We start from the raw sequence: 6000 nt of genomic DNA, 5'->3' as shown, positions 1-6000 counted from the left end.
TGACTCCATCCTATTAAACAGTAAGAAGTCAGAGACGGGGTTTCCAGGAATCCCTCAAGTCTGAGGAGAGGTAAAAACTGAGCTGTATGGCTTTCTTAAAAAATCTGAGGATTAAAATATGATTTGGATGATTTACTGGCCAATAATGATACCAATTTTAGTGCTATTATTACAACTTTCCTTGCATTGTACAGTTTACAATATTCTACAAACAACTTACACAAATGAAATGAGTCAACACAGTAGAGATATAATAGGCTTTTAAAATGTTGAACTTATGTAATATTTCTGTTTAATGTCCAAAGTATATAAATTAAATATATAAACAAGTAAATAAGTAATTATGTGTCTAATGATAACCATACCGGTAACACAGTCATATCCCTTGTTACCAGATACATTCATATCTGTGGCCCAAGGCATAGGGATAGTGACTCTTTCGGCGAACTCAAGGTATAGAACTAGAGATAAGACTTATCTGTCTTCAATTATTGTAACTATTGCCTCCTTATTTTCTTTCCTTGACTATTCTAAAAGTTTTAGTAACCAGCTTGGTGTTAAGCGGTCTTCAATAAGCAACAGCCCATGAAAATACACTGGGGATCACAGACAAGTAAACTGAGACAACAGCTGCATGATCAGGTGAGGAGCAAGCCACCAGTGGACGCCGCCCAAATCCTAGCAAAAAGGCAGTCAAGGACTATAAGTAACATCAGAAAGAATCAAAAGTAGGGCCCCACGTGGAAAAGACCCAAACTGAAGAAAATTATGTCAGGCCACCTATGTGCTAAGTCAGGGACATGGGCCTAAGAAGAAAAGAAAGAAAGAAAATATTTTAGTTGCTAAAAATTAGGATGCAAAGCAACACGGAAGAAGGACCAGGGAACAAGAGTGTCCCAGAAGCTACGCCAATGAATACTGATTGGAGCTCCCCATCTACGCTGACACTCAGGAACAGGACTGTCCCTTGGGGTTGGCAAAGCCTAAAACATGCGAAAGGGAGTGGAATGGTACCAGAGGGCTGTAGGAGTTGAAAGGAAAAAGTTATCAGCATAGCAGGCTGGTACCTGGTTTTATAAAGGTTCTTTCGCTTCTCCTTTACTGATGTTCTGTTAAAAGGAAAGCACTGGTTCACCTGCTTTAGAATCCCAAGAACCAAAGTCAAAAGTCATGAAAGCCAAATATTTGGGATAAAAGACATGTAGTCTACTTTTAGGTTAAATTGCCCGGATACTTGTGACTCAGATATTTGCTGTCCAAAGAACTTGTTGTTTTGAAAGGGATGAAGTTGAAGATACAGTAGAACATGGTTAGAAAAGTAAGAACTGAGATCAAGGAAGAAGCAGAGGCAGCCTATAAGAAGAAGGATCAAGAGAGCGAGCCAAACAAAAGAACCGTGCAGCCTAAGACTAGTACTAATGTAGGTGCTCACAGCACGATCCCAGGTTTGGCAGACACGGATCACCAATCAGCACACTTTCTCTAAATGCTCACTTTATCTAGCACAGTATACAGATAGTAAAGAATATGCAGTTATAAAGACATGGTCCCTGACTATAATACGATTGCATACAAGAAAATCAATCACAAAGAAATGAGAGAGGAGAGAAAAGAAACAACAAAAAAGACAACTATAAAGCACAAAATAAAATTGTAGCAATGAATACAAATACAGCACTAATAATGCAATGGGAGCTTGGTTGCTAGACACAAAACAATATAGAAATAGATGTGGATATAAATATAAATCTCTAACTTATTTTAAAAGGTGCGCTTTTAGGCCCTGGCTGGTTAGCTCAATCAGTTCAGAGAGTCATCTGGAAACAAGAAAGTTACAGGTTCAATCCCCAGTCAGGGCACACACAGGAAGCAATCAATGAATGGATGCACGACTGAGTGGAACAACAGATGAATGCTTCCCTTCCCCCTCCCCTCGCACTCCCTTCCTCTCTCTACTTCTCTAAAATTCAATCAGTAAATAAAACCCTGGCCAGATAGCTCAGTTGGTTTGAGCATTGTTCCTAGCATGGGGAGGCTGCCACTTTGACTCCCTGGTCAGGGCACACACAGGAGCAGCTCAGTGTTCCTGCCCTTCCCTCCCTGCCTCTCTCTCTCTCTCTCTCTCTCAAAACATTTAAAACATGTAGACACAGTAAAGGTGAAAGTTTAAGGATGGAAAAACATATCAGGTAAAGGATAACAAAAGGAAATCAGATTTACAATGTTGATATCAAACGAAATACATTTCAAAGCAGAAATATTATTAGAGATGGAGAGAGAGGGATTCCTTATTCACCGACACATAGATAACACTCAGACATAAGTCCGAGTGTTTTACAAATATTAACTACTCAGTCCACATAGTAACTTCATAATGGACATTATTAGCGCCATTTCACATATGAGGAAATTACGTAAGACAGAGAATTCAATAAAAAAAAAAAAAAAACCTTGTAGAAGCCTAATAGAAGAGTTTTAAATTACAGAAGGCAAAAATTAACAAAATTAGAAAAAATTTTAAAAGTCACATCATTGTGAAATTTCAAAAAAGATTTCAATGATATAAAAACCAAACTTGGTATAAAGGCTATTTGGTAAATAGCATATTTAGACAAGTTGAGGATACACCTTCTTCTCAAGCATACTTTAGCCATTTGTATTAAACTGGTTATAGAGCAAATCTCCATAAATTTCCAGGAGTTGGTTTTATTTAAATTATGTTTTCTGTCCACAGGATAATTAGACTTGAAATGAACAACAAAAGAGATAACTAAAAACAAGTGTTTGAAACTAAATATGCAATGTTTTTTTAAAAATTCTAATGGATGTTTTAAAACACTGACATGTAAATAAAATGAAAATGCCACATAGCATGCATAGCACAACTTGTGGGATGCATGTCTATCAAATGACATGTATAGCAATTTCTTATCAATTTTATTTATGATAGAGAAATCTCAGGAAGCACCAAATGCCCATTAACATTAGAATGAATAAATAAAAAGTACGGTATATTAATACTAGTAAACATAAATGATTCTCAGATACATACAACAAGAATCCATATCACAAAACTTAATTTAGGGTCAAAGAGGCCAGAGACAAAGAAGAACACATTGCATTATTCCATAGGGAAGCTAAGAAAAAGCCAACATATTTGTGGCAATAAAAACCAAATAAGTGGTTATCCTAGGGTAGGAGGGTAGGATGTTATTGCCTGGGCGTGGTCACAGGCATACAAACATGTATAAATTTCTGTTAACTGTATGCTTAAAATCAGCGCATTTTATTCACTTTACTATATGTGTTTTTATTCTCAACCTAAAAAAAATCTCATTGACCATAACTAGTGGAGTTCTAAGAGAAAAATATATATTAATATATTGCACATATATATATTTAATCATTCTCAAAAACATTATATTTAGAAAAGACAAGAGTGAAAATATAAAGAGTTAAGTGTACTATATAAAAGGACAGAAAAAGCAGGGGGGAAAAGTAAAAAGAAAAAACATGAAAGTATCAAATCAAAATTAATGAAGCAGAAAAATTATAGTAGACAGATCAACAAATTGTTTTAAAAATGGCTCTTTTAAAGACAAAAAATCAACAAAGTTCTGGCAAGTTTGAACAAGAAAAAGAAAGATGAGACAAATTAATATTAGGAATAAAGAATGGGATGTAACTACAAATAGAGCAGATATTTAAAAGGTATTAACAATAGTAGTGATAATTAGGTAACATTTACTGAATACCTGATATGCATTATGCTTCCTCTAAGTAGGTTTTAGATATTTATTACTTTATTTAACTCTTTAGTTCAAGTGACTTTCTTTAGTTCAAGTGACAACTACTTGAGGTGGATAATTTATTATGTTCATCATTTTAAAATAGATTTATGTACCAATACTTTTTAACACCAAGACAAAATTAGTAAATTCCTTTAAAAAACATAATTTAAGTAAACTGTATCAGAAACAAATTAAAACATCTAAAAAGTTGTATAACAAAGAAATTGAATGCGTTAAAAGTTATTTACTATAGCATCAAGAAACAAATTATTCTATTTTCAAATAAACTCTTCTATATAACAGACAAAAATAGAAAATTTCTCATTATATTTTAAATTATTAAATAGCAAAACAACTGTACAATAAAAGAGAAAAATGTTAAAGGCTAAATTCATTCATAAATACAGCTGCAAGGATTCTGAACAAAATTTATGCAAACTAAATCTACCAGTGTATAAAAAATGATTCAGCATACCCAAACTGAATTTTTACCAGTTTGAATGAAATAATATACTGAGTTACTATTAGTAAATCTATTGATTAATATAATTTACCACATTAACAAATTAAAGATATAAAAACATGTAATCATTGAAATAAATGCAGGAAAAACATATCATATTACTAATCCTACTGAAACCACTGAAAGATTTTATCAATCTTTAATGATAAATCAATAATAGTTAATAATAAATTAATAATTAATAGTTAGTAGTTAATGATAAATTAATAGTAAAAAGTAGCCAATTTTATTAAGTGCGTGTTTTATGTTAGGTAATTTGAACTGTTATTTATTCCTCATAACAATCCTAAAAGCTATACATTATTTTATTCTATACTTTATAGCCCCATTATTTTTGTATTCAATTTTCACAAGCTTGTGTTTTAAACAATATTGTTCTTATACTTTCCCGGTACAATGATGGAAAATCATTCAAATCACTTAATTAAAATGGTTTGCTTTAGTTCTGTTTAATACAGAGTAACTAACATCAGGATTTTTTTCATTAGCTGTAGGTCAATTTAAAACTGTTACTAATTATAAAGAGAAGTTGAACATGTGGATTTGTCACGTATGTGTATAGTGTCTTCCATTTAAAAGAGGGGTTTGCTGTTCTTGTACATTAAGTATTTCTGCACAGTAGGTTGTTGATTTCCTTTTACAAAACGAAGGACACTCTGAATGATGTACAAATATATACATAAGTATGAACTTCATCTTCCTTCTCTTGTTTCCTATTATAATCTTTCGGTCCATGAAGTGAATGCTTTGAAATGCAGAAAATGAAAGTATTTTACATAGATTATGACTTCAACAATGATATAGTAATATGAATTACAAAGAATAAGCAATAAAACCACTATTCATAAAGCTTCAGAATATAAGATCTTGAGAAATTTATCAAGGTTGAAATTTAAGACTTCATTTTAAAGCAAAACCATAAGTACTTTTTATATCCATAAAAAGTAATAGGAACCAAGAAACAATGATTAAACTGTATTTTTAGAAATACAACTTAGTTATTTCCATGTGTGATAATGTCCTCGTGTTATATAGGAAGCTTAATATTTTAAAGAATTCTTTGAAATGTTCTAGAGCTCAATTTTTTTCTTTCTTAATAAAACACAACTGAGACCTTTCTAAAATGGTTTTCTTGGAGGGCACACACACGTGTGTCATGTGTGTGTGTGTGTGCATGCACATATATTTTCCAAAGTGGTAACTAATCTTAACGCATCTCCTCTGCCTTCTGTGGCTGGTGAAGGCTTTTATGCCATTCTTGCTCCTGGGATGTTACCAAGCTTTCAAAATCTTACTCAGGTGATGTGAAGAATTTATATATATATAACTCAGGTGATGTGAAGAATTTATATATATATTTATATATATATAAAGTTATATATATATATCCTTTCATGGCTACCCTTGTAATGTGCAACACAAAACATCGCTTAGGATTTAAGGGCCCATAAAATAGAAAGCTTGCTTAACCCCTTGACTGCTTGGTGCAGGCAGGGTGCAGCACTCTGTGGACTGCAGTCTGATGAGTGTTGAATGCTGGGGTGCCTTAGGCCTCCTTAGCGTGTATTCATTCTGTTACCATAAGCCGGGTCAAAAAGCAGATTTTTCTCTACTCCGCTTTCTTCCTCTCTGAAACTGTTCATGGGAATTCCAAAGTTGAAAATCTCAAAATGCCTGCAAACAGTA

The sequence above is a fragment of the Saccopteryx bilineata genome, chromosome 12 (assembly GCF_036850765.1).
Source record: "Saccopteryx bilineata isolate mSacBil1 chromosome 12, mSacBil1_pri_phased_curated, whole genome shotgun sequence".
Classification (NCBI taxonomy): Eukaryota; Metazoa; Chordata; class Mammalia; order Chiroptera; family Emballonuridae; genus Saccopteryx; species Saccopteryx bilineata.
Note: the sequence above shows the minus strand (reverse complement) of the source record.